The sequence below is a fragment of the Miniopterus natalensis genome, chromosome 10 (genome assembly GCF_054644295.1).
Source record: "Miniopterus natalensis isolate mMinNat1 chromosome 10, mMinNat1.hap1, whole genome shotgun sequence".
Classification (NCBI taxonomy): Eukaryota; Metazoa; Chordata; class Mammalia; order Chiroptera; family Miniopteridae; genus Miniopterus; species Miniopterus natalensis.
Genome location: NC_142090.1, coordinates 8,456,489 through 8,468,142, shown reverse-complemented (window position 1 = coordinate 8,468,142; position 11,654 = coordinate 8,456,489). Strand labels below are relative to the sequence as shown.

Sequence of the window (11,654 nt, the reverse complement as noted above, 5' to 3'; positions counted from 1 at the left end):
ACCCTCATACCTATGGCTGTGCTGTGGGGGGAGGTCCAGTAGAAGCAGTAAAGGAGAAGGGAAAAGCTCTAACTTGGCTCACAGTCGTATTAGCTGGGCACATGGGTGAAAGTGGAATGTGTACATGGCTGAATCCTATCCACATTTAGGGATGGCTTTGAACAATAGTGGGCAGGGGAAATCTCCCAGTAGGCAGAGCTGTGAGTGGTACATCTGGTTACCCGCCTTATGTGGAAGGAAAAACAGGCCAAAATGAGAATATGGGCAGATTCCTGGGCAGTTGTCAATGATTAGGGACCTGGAATGAAAAGGCTGACGGATCAGATACAAGGAAGTCTAAGTGATTAGGCCAGTTGATGGCAGCTATCCTATGTCATAGGACATCCCAGGGCTGACACAATGGGCACTTGAGTGAATGGGCTCTGGTTGCAGACACTGAGGGAATGCAAGTGCTCAGCAGAATGACCTCCCACTTGCCAAGGCCTCTGTAGCTACTGCTACCAACCTGCCAGCTACAGAGGCCAACACTGAACCCCTGATATGATGCCATTTATTGAGGAGACCAGTTGGTCACTTGATGGCAAATTGATCTCATTGGGCTTCTTGCTGTTTTCATGTGATACTAAAAATACATGGTAATCCCTCACCGTCAACTGATAGAGCTCTACTTTATTTTTCTACTATGAACAAAGCTGAAGAAAACACCTGCTTATGTGTAATCTTCCCTCTCGAGGGTTTTTACCCCTCTGGGATGTAAAGCAGGTATGGCATTCCTTGAAAAAGGTACAAATAAATGTAATTTGAATAGATATTGCCAATTATTTTATACAGAGGCTCTGTACTTCTTATTTCCACCAACAATATATGAGAGCTCCTTCCCACATTCTTGCCAACAACAGACATCACTTTTAAACATTTTTGACAAATAGACTTAAAGGATCTTATTGTTACTTAATTTACATTTTCCTGGCTACTAGTGAATTTACTACATTTTCATGTGTCCATTGGTCATTAGATTCGTCTCTTCTATGAATTGTCTATTTATATCTTTTGCCTACTTTTCGACTAGTTTTTTATTCTCTTTTGCTTCAGTTTGTAAGAGCTCATATATTATAGTTATTGAATATCTATCTCTCCTTCGCATTATAAATATTGTCTCTGAATCTATTATTTGTCTATTATTTAAATTATGATATCTTTCCCACATTTGTTTATACAAAAGCTTAAAACTTTTATGTCTTTTTAAAAAATTTATACCTTTTGACTTTCCAATGTCCTCTACCTGTTGATTAAATATGTATTTTTCTAGATTACTGCCCCCGCCATGGATTTTGTTTGTTTGATTGATTTAAAGTACTTTATCCATAATATTTTTATATCTGGCACAAAATAGAGATCAAAGTTTATTTTCTTTTAACTACATAGCTAGTTGTGCCAGCACCATTTATTAAATAATTCATTTTCCCCACAATGATTTCAACTACACCTTTATCACATATTACTTTTTATAAGTATCCTGGGATTTCTTTCTAGATTCTTATCCCATTCCATTGATATGTTTGTCTAATCTTCTAGACTTCTGCAATGATTTGGTAGCAGTGACTTTTCAGTGTGCTCTAATACTTGCTAAGTCTCCCTTCACTGTTTATCTTGCTATTGTCAGTCATTTATTTTTCCATATACCCTTTAAAGGTATTTTATCCAATTCCAGTCCTAAGCCATACCCTATTAGAGTATTAATTAGAATTTTATTAAATCTATACATCATTTTGGGAAAATTGACTTCTTAATGTTCTCATCCAACGACATGAATACTTTCTCTTTTGTTCAGAGCTTGCTTTTTGTTCTGAAGTAATATTTTCTTCATTTAAGTTCTGTGTTTTTCTTGTTAAATTTATCTCTAAGTAATTTAGATGTTTTTCTTCTATTATGAATGGAATATTTCACCTCATTTCCTTTTCTAAATGCTTATTAAAAGAATAGAGAAAAGCCATTAACTCATTTTTTAAAAAAATCTTGTCTTCAGTCATCTTTCCAAATTCTCATTAATTCTAGTAGTATTTTTACCGGCGTCTCTTGAGTTTTATCTCCCTTTTCCCTAATATTTATACCATTTTTCCTATCTTACTGAATGTACTAACTGTCCAAGACAATGCTAAATAATAATGCTGATATAGTATTCCTGACTTTGTTTTCACTTAAATGGCTTTGGTGTCTTGCTATTTAGGGTATTGTCTGTTGGTTTTGGTAAATAGTTTATTATATTAAGAGTTTCCTTTTATTATATGTAGCATTTGTATTAGGACTGGCTACTGTATTTTATAAAAAATCTTTTCAGCACCTATTGACATGATCATACAGTTTTTCTCCTTAAATTTGTTGATATGATGGATTATATTGCTAGAGTCCCTATTATTGAGCCACCTAAAAAAACCCTACTTGATTACGTTGCTGGATTAAATGTAATTGTTTGGAATCATGCGTCTATATTCATAAACTTGGAAATGTATATACTCATAATGAGACTGGTCTACAGTTTCCTGGTGTTTTTCGTTTGTTTGTTGGTATTGTCTTTATTAAATTTAGATTTAAAGTTGACTGACTTCATGAAGTGAATTAGTGGGCTTTCTGTTTTTTTACTTATAGCCTGGAATAGTTTAAATCACATTGAAATTTTATGCTGTTTAAGGAACAGATAAAAATGATCTAGGAACCCATCTGACTCTGGTGCATTTTGCAATGTAATAGTTTTAACGCTTTTCCAATTCCATCTACAGTATTTGTTCTACTCATGCTTACTGTCACTTTTGGGTCAGTTTTGTTTACATAGGAAATCATCAATTTACCCCAGTTTCAAAGTTGTTGACAGAAAAGTAAATTTAGTATTCACTTAGAATTCTTTTAATCACTCAATCTTTCTCATTCCTGATCCTGTATATTTTTATTCCCTGTATGTCTCCATGATTAGACTCATGAAAGCATTACTGTTATTAGTCTTCACAAAGAACACGTCTTTTATGTTATTAAGAGAGAATCATTGGAGTTTAAGGCATTGTACATCTCTTGGTTGTCTTTGATGATAAAGAGGACAGTCTATTTCCCCATAAGACTATCAAAGAAACTTAAAAGAAAAACACAAAATAGGCAAAGCAGACAATTATATGGCAGACAGAAAATAATGGGAAGAAAAGTGAGAAATAAATATGAGTTAAGTATAATTATTTTGTCATTATGAACTCAAAGGAAAAGACTTTAAAAATGAATCTCATGCCAGACATCTCTAATACTTTCAACAATAAAGAGAAATTAATAATAGTAATAAAGCGCATGCCTTTAACAAAGACATGTGTTCACTTAAGCGTATGCTTCTTGCTGAGAGTTCTAATTGGGAAAAGAAGTGCAGTCACCTTAATAACCAAGAAAGAAGCGTTTCCTCAGTTATCAGGGTGTCTTGTCTCAGAGTATTGTGGGAACAGTGTTTGCATCTTCTTATTTTGTTGTCAAAGAATGTTTTGAAGTTAAACTCCTTATTATCAGCAGGTAAGTAAATTGCATTTGTTAACACCTTTGTTCTAAACCAAGTAACAAACCTATGAAATGTCTAATAAAGTTGAAAGCATTTGGCCAAAATGGGGAAAGACTGTGGAGGAAATGGAAACCCGGAGTAACTCACATTTGGGCAATGGTTGATGTCTTCATTCGTTTCATTCTCTTTGTTAACCTAAGAGTATTAAAAAGTATTTTGTATGGCAGTTCATAAAATTATCATGTCCACAGTACTGAAATTTAAAGTGTCACTACTTAAAATAACTCTACTTAATTTGACTAGTTACAGTTTTATTATAAATAACAGCACAAGCTGGTAGTCATGAAGGAACCTGGCACTCTTCATTGCTGCAAGCATATAAGACAGAGTAAGAATGCAGAAAAAAAAATCACATACACATACAGTAAAGCAAAATTATATTTTTAAATGTAGAAAGCACTGATTTTGTAGAGAAAAAACTAGAACAGAACTTCAAATTAATTAAATGCACCTATTAATATATTGCTATCACCACCACCAATTTTTGCTAATTCTGATCTTTTATTTTTCACATTTAATAATAATTAATTATAACTTATTAATAGGTTACTATATACCAGGCAGTAAAATAAATGACAATAATCTTATTTAATCTGCCCAACAACACCATAAATATTTATCATAAGTATCTTGCCCAACATCAATTTATGTCATTGGCCAGAATACCTATAGTGTTTCTCAGGTCCCAGTAGATTAGTGGGAAAAAGTTGGTGTCCCTTTATATTCAAAATCATTTGTTCCTGAAAACTAGATTATGCAGTGTACCAGTGGGCTTTTCCAGTATCCCTAATGCAGAACGGGGAAAAGCACATAACCCTTTCTACATATACACACATGCCCATACTACCTCTCCACCTTTGATGTGTCCTCTCTCCTCCTCTTCCTCTCACAACTCCAGAAGGCTCTCTCTCAATCCTTGAAGTCACCTTTTGTTTACCTTCTCAGTGTGAGAGTTATATATTTTGTTTATCAACATACAAGACACATCTGAGCGTATTCAACGTAATTACAACTGTAATGACTGCTCCTGTGTGGCTCAGGGTCTAGGCCTGTTCTCTACATGAATTCCCAGTAAGCTTACCCAACCCCTCAAACTGGTTCCTCTCCTCTTCTAGTTTTACACATCTCAGCAAATGTAGGCCTGTAATTGGGTAATCATCCACCCAGTTATTCAAGCTATAAACTTAGAAATCATCCTTGGTTTTTCTTTTACCCTCTCCACAGCACCCCAACCCTGCTCTCTACCTCCAAACCTTTACCCCCAAAACATATCCTGAAGCTACTTCTCCCCTTTGTCACTTCTACCACATTGTCTAAATGATGGTCATCTCTTACCTAGACACTAATGACATTCTAAAGGTCACCCTACTTCCACTCTTGCCACCTTATGCTCCAGAGTTCACCTGGCAGCCAGATGATCTTCTAAAAGTGTAAATTACTTTCTCTCATTTTCCTTTTCAAAACTATCCAATGGCTTCCTAATGCATTTAGGATAAAAATTATGTACCTTGTCCTAAAACGCTCTATATATGACAGGCTTGCTTTTATCTCCAATCTCATCTTTTATCTTCCATCCAATCCTCTGGTTATTTTCTTCATATATTTTTTTCACTTGATTGCTTGTGCTAAAATGTATGTTAGCTTAAGATTTGTGTACCATCTAATGAGCCAGATCTGTACATATGTATTATGGGGGCAGGGGCAGGGGCAGTTGAGGTACGGAAACCAGGAGTTGTTCGTTGAACAGTTGGCTTATCGTAGGGGAAACCCATTTACCTGTGGTCAATTGATTTTGGGCAAAGGTATCAAGACCTTTTATTCAGGAAAGAATGATCTTTTCAACAAATGGTGCTGAGATAACTGGATATCTACATCAGAATTAATTTGGACCCCTACCTTATACCATATACAAAAATTAACTCAAAATGCATCTAAATATAAGAACCAAAACTATAAATCTCTTAGAAGGAAACATAGCAGTAAATCTTTATGACCTTGAATTCTACAATAGTTTCTTAAGTATAACATCAATAGCACAAGAAATAAAAGAAAAAATAGATAATTGGATTTAATCAAAATTTAAAACTTTTTTGTGTTAAAGACACTACCAAGAAAGTGAAAGGACTACTCACTTGAGAGAATTCATGAACATGGACAACAGTGTGGTGACTGCGGGGATGCAGAGGGGGGTGAGTGGAGGTGGAAGATGCATAGAGGAGATAAATGGTGATAGAAAAAATAAAATAAAATAAATAAAAACCTAAAAGATAAATCACTTAATGGGAGAAAATATATGCAACTCATATATCTGGCAAGAGTCTAGTATGAACAATATATGGTATAAATAACTTACTATTCAACAATAAAAGAGAACCCAATTAAAAATGAGCAAATGACTTAAATAGATATTTTCCCAGAAAAGATAAGTGATCAATTAACATATGGAAAGATGCTCAATATCATTAGCCATTAGGAAAATTAAAATTAAAAGAGCAGTGACATACTAACTCATAGGTCGATGCTCAACCACTGAGCCACACCAAAATCAGGGGTGCCCTGGCCGGTGTGGCTCGGTTGGTTGGGTGTTGCCCAGTGCACCAAAAGGTTGCTGGTTCATTCCCTATGGGGCACATGCCCAGGTTGCAGTCTCAATCCCCAGTAGGGGGCGTGCAGGAGGCAGCTGATTGATGTTCTGCTCTCACATTGATGTTTCTCTCCTTCCTTCCTCTCTAAAAATCAATAAAAATTCTTTGGAAAGATGGGAATAAAACAATAATTATAAATTTGTGTGAATGCACATATAACATATATTTTATGATCATGGTACAAAGGAGCAGGGAGGGTGTGGAGAAAAGTGTTTATTTTTCCTATTGAAATTAAGTTGGTACTAATCAAAACTAGATTTTATAAATTAAGAGGCTAGTCATTATCAAGTTTGTTGAATGAAGAATTTCATCTAAAAACTTCCCTTGGGCATGTTCATGCCTCAAGTATTTTAGGCTCAAATAAGTTCGGCATCAAAAGGCCTTTCTTCTCTCTGATCAGGCAAATCACAGAAAGAGGCCGGGTTAATTAACTGGCAGGCAGACAGCGGTTTGTAGCACTTAGGCAGCATTTGAAGCCTATGATTGTTCTTTTCTCAATCGGTATGCTTCCCTCCATCTGACAACCTCTCTTTTTTTTTTTTTTTTTTTGAGACTACCTTGCTCTTATTCTAGTATTTGCCTTGAATATCTTCCTTTCCTTTCTTTCCTTTTGAAATTGTGAAATAGTTCCAACACAGAGAAAAATAGAGAAAATAATACACCTCCAGGGCACCCATGACCAAGCTTTATCAAATATCGCCATTTTACCTTTTTGCTTCAAATTTACATTTAAAAAAAAAAGAACCCTCTAGGCTGTTACCCTCCCTCATTCTCAGAGGTAACCACTCTCCTGGATTTCATGTTGTTTATTCTCATGCATTTTTATACTTGTATTTCATATATATAAATATCCATAAAAATCTATAGAATTATTTTACAGTTTTACAAGTTGATATAAATAATATTATAATGTACTTATTAGTTTGTAACTTGCTTTTTGAAGTCAACATTGTTTTTGAGATTCACACAGGTTAATTTATGAAGCTCTGGTTCATTTTAATTGTCATACGAATATAGCAACATTTATCTATTTATTCTTTTGTTGATAGATATTTAAGTCTCACCTCTTTCCTTTTTCTTCTGTGACAAATATGCTTGTCACATCTCCTTGTGCAGAAATGCAAGGGATTCTTGGATTCCAAAGACGTATTATACATTAAATAGCAAGGATCTAGGATTTGAATTGAATTATATCTAGAAATAGAATTGTTACGTTCATCTTCAACTACACGAGTTTTTTCCAAGTTGCTCTCCAAAGTGGTTGCTCCAATTTACCCTTCACCATTTTGTTTACTTTCAGATGTTTTTACTTTACATTGAAATAATTTTCTGTCTCAGTAGTTTTAATAATTACTATTTAAAATTTTTATGTAATATGTCACCGTGGGGGCTAACATGATTAACGAAGGAAAAACAATTATTTCCATCCAAAGCAAGATTCCATGATGCTGGCCCAGAAATTGGACTGAAGGTTTTCGTAGGCCCTGTCTCGTGTCTGGACAGTTGTGTTTGGTTGGTAAGAAATCAGATAAAGACAATTCCAGACATTCCAGACCCTGTCAGGATGCCCTTTGGCTTGACAATCACCCTTGGGCAGGCCACACTCACGTGACCGGCAGCCTGTTTCACAGGTTCCCAGACGGACCGTGCTCAGGATGGGCAGGCTCTGCACCACCTAACGAACGTTCATGGGGTGGAGGGAAAGCCCCATCCAAAGTTTTCGTGTCACTTACAGTTTCCTCACCCACAGGGCACACTTGTTCTTTGCTGAGAACTTTAAGGATCAAGAGGATTATAAGAGTATTCTCCTAAGAGACATATAAGCCTGTGTATTTCACCATGTTTTTAAAGACCTGGGAAGCTTTTAAGACTTATTGATTATCCTTGAAATAAATCTTGGCAGGACCACTGGTTTGGCTGCAACATTTCAGGGGCCACCATTCACAAAAAGTACACTGTGAAAGGCAGAGCCTGGTGTGCAGAGCATAACCAGGACCAATGTCCTTAGCATCCTGGGTCTTGGCCAGCAAATATATAACATATATAGGATAACATTCTATAGTACTTTTCTGCATATACAAGATTTAACTAGAATGTCTTGTTGAATCTGTACATTAAACCAGTGAACTTACTATGGTTCTCCTTCATGCTTTCCCCCACGCCATCTTTACTGAGGTATAATTGGTGAATAAAAATTATGTGTATTTATGGTATACAGCTTCATTTTTTGAAAAAAATATGGAACGCTTCATGAATTTGTGTGTCATCCTTGTGCAGGGGCCATGCTAATCTCTGTGTCGTTCCAATTTTAGTATATGTGCCATCAAAGCGAGCACAGCTTGATGTTTTGATATATATCTACATTGTGAAATAATTGCCACAATCAAGCTAATTAAATTACCCATCACCTCACGGATACCATCTTCTTGTTCTTTTTTTTGGTTTTGTTTTTGTGGTAAGAACATCTTAGCAAATCTCAAGTATACAATACACTATTATTATTGTTATTATTAAATTTTACATGTGCTTTTATTGATTTTTAGAGAGAGAGGGGGGAAGGGAGAGGGATAGAGAGATACAAATATCGATGAGAGAGAAAATCATTGATCGGCTGCCTCCTGCATGCCCCCAACTGGGGATCGAGCCCGAAACTCGGGCATGTGCCCTCTCGGTTTCTGGGTTGATGCTCAACCACTGAGCAACACTGGCCGGGCTACAATACACTATTTTTAACTATAGTCACATTGCAGTACATTATTAGATCTCCAGAACTTACCTTTCATATCTGAAACTTTGTACCCCTTTCCCAGCATCTCCCCACTGCCCCCTCCATCCAGCCTCTGGCAACTGTCATCCTACTCTCTGCTTCTATGACTTTGACTGTTTTAGATTCCAGTCTCCTCCGTGCTCTTACGTGGGCTGTTCCCTCTAGCTGAGGCATGCTTTTCCTGCAGCTTCCCATGACCAAGCTCTATTATTCCAACCCAACCTGGCTCAGCTGTCACCTTCCTAAGCTCCCTAGTTAGGGTTGATTTCTGTTCCCCGGGCCCCCACTGGGGTAACACCCTGCAGATATCTCTACCATAAGGCTTATTGACATACGACAATTGGCTGTTTGCCTGTGTCTCCCCCAAAAGATCTAATCATGTCTTCTGAGCACTTTGGAAGTATTTAATAATATTCACTGAATTTATAGATGAGGTACTAAGGCTACCAGAGTATTTTTCCAAGATCACGTGTAAATGAGCCAGTAGAACCCTGACCTTTGACCTCAACCCCCAAAGTTCTTTCATTTTATCATGTTGGAGGTTTTTCTGTCTCCTCCCAATTAAAACCCCAACTGCCAAGCATTTGTGGGAGTTTGTTTTGAAGCTGGTGTGTAGCCTCATGTGACCAATACATTGGACAAGCAAATCATATGAAAATGTGATCAGAGAACTCATCTTTATTTAGCCTCCCACTGCCTCTGTCTGTCCTCCAGCTGAGACCATCTGTAGCGGGAAAGCCTTCTTCATGTTGTGCTTCCTCCCCTCCCCTTGCTCCCCAGGGTTCTGGGTTCTCCCAGGTGGAAGGTGATGAAAAAGGAAGGAGAAACAGAGCTGGAAAGCAGGGACGGCAGGAAGACACTTACCTCCGGTGCGAGACTTAAAGGGCTCAGTAATCAAGATAAATATTAATACAATATCTTTTACAGTCTCACGCAGAAACTCTGGGATGAGCAACGTACCAAAAATGTAAATAAAGACAGGCTGTAGTTTTTGTTTGTTTTACAGCCTTGAGTTATTGTGCAATGGAAACAGTTTCTCATCAGCCGGTTGTCGTTCAAGGGCCACCGGGGTCATCGTGTCCCTCAATGGGTGTGTCTGTGAGGGTTTATAATGGTGAGAACATATTGGGCAACCCAGGACTACATATGTAAATGTGTGTTTCGACCATAGAGCCTTTGTTAACTTTTCCACTTGGTCCAGCATGTGGGAGAATATTTAAAAGGATACACAGGAGTGCAGATTTTTCCTGTGGCCTCGGGCCTCACCATGGCCTGGCCTGGCTCTGTGGGAACATGCTTATTTTACTGGTACATCTGGAAGGTGGCTTTACAACTCCAGGTCGGGCAGCTGTTCAAAGCTGACTTTAGCCCTAGCCAGTTTGGCTCAGTAATTAGAGCATCGGCCCAAAGACAGAAGGGTCCTGGGTTTGATTCCAGCCAAGGGCACTTACCTCGGTTGCAAGTGCGTTCCCCACCCCAACCGGGGCTTGTGCAGGAGGCAACCAATCGATGTGTCTCTCTCACATCGATGTTCCTCCCTCTGCAAAGCCATGGAAAAAAATATCCTCTGGTGAGGATTAAAAAATAATAATAATAAAGCGGACTTTATTTCTCCTGGAACTCTCCTCAGGTCCCTTGGAGGCAGCCCCTGGGAACATTCGTCACATTTCATGTGAAGTGGGACAAGTGGCACAGGTGAGCCAGGTCTCTCTGGTTTTTCAGAGGTTTGCTCCACAGAGACCCTTGTCTTCTGCTGTCCTTCATTCCTTCAGGGGGCCCTCTAGGGCAGGACTTAAAATGGCTCAGGCTGGCTTTCTACTGAGCGGGCCACAGTGGTCTTTAAAATGCTCAAGCATCTTTGGCTTGCTCCGGCGTTAGGGTTTTCCAGGGGGGAGTCAGGCACCAGTCAGTCCATCCTGTGTCTTCTTTCCTCACTTGATATAAAGGGAGAAGAACCCCCACCACTCCCCCGAGGGGGCAGGAGGGAGAATTGCAGCACAGTTTTGTGCAAGTAAATTTTGCCACAAATTCCTCTCCTTTTGCAACGTTTGCTCCCTTATACTCTCAATGTGGTAAAGGTTTTTAAGAGCCATACTGCCAGTTTTCAGAGAGCTACTGAACAATTCCTTTAGGATAGTCTATCTCAAAACTCTTTTGTATCAGATATCTATAGCCTTGGGGTCTCAGCTGACAAGTCATTCATTTGAGCATTCCACTACTCTTATAATGAAGAGGCTCCCCCCATTTTTTTCCTAAAGATCTGGACATGGTGAGAGACAAGAAGTGGTGAATTAAGATTCTTCAGCTCTGTTCTTAAAGGCAGGAGTCTGCATTAAAGGGAAAAAAAGCCATACTATTTACAACTGACACCTGTGGAATCCTTGCAAAAGATGTGACAAATAGAGTCAATACCTGGACGATCACCTGAATGACTGTTCTTACCTGAGTCATGGCCAAGCCGCTCATTTCTGATAGGTCAGTGATTCATCAAACTTCAATTTCTGTAATACGCTGTGCTGAGAATGGATAAAACTCACAGGTTAAGATCCCAAAGGTGGAAGTAGCTCCAGTTTCATTATCAGGTCACATGTTATATGTGAAAGACCTGTAAACTTGGAAGAGCTATTTAAGGGTTCGTTGTATTATTAAGTTTCTC

The 11,654-nt window shown here is 38.0% G+C and overlaps 1 non-coding gene across 1 annotated transcript; it reads right to left on the bottom strand.

The window, feature by feature from the left end:
- Positions 1–8,463: 8,463 nt before the first annotated feature.
- LOC148092176 (U6 spliceosomal RNA) lies at positions 8,464–8,567 on the bottom strand. Its single transcript, XR_015715233.1, has one exon. It is a non-coding gene; the product is annotated as a U6 spliceosomal RNA (small nuclear RNA).
- Between the last annotated feature and the right edge of the window lie 3,087 nt (positions 8,568–11,654).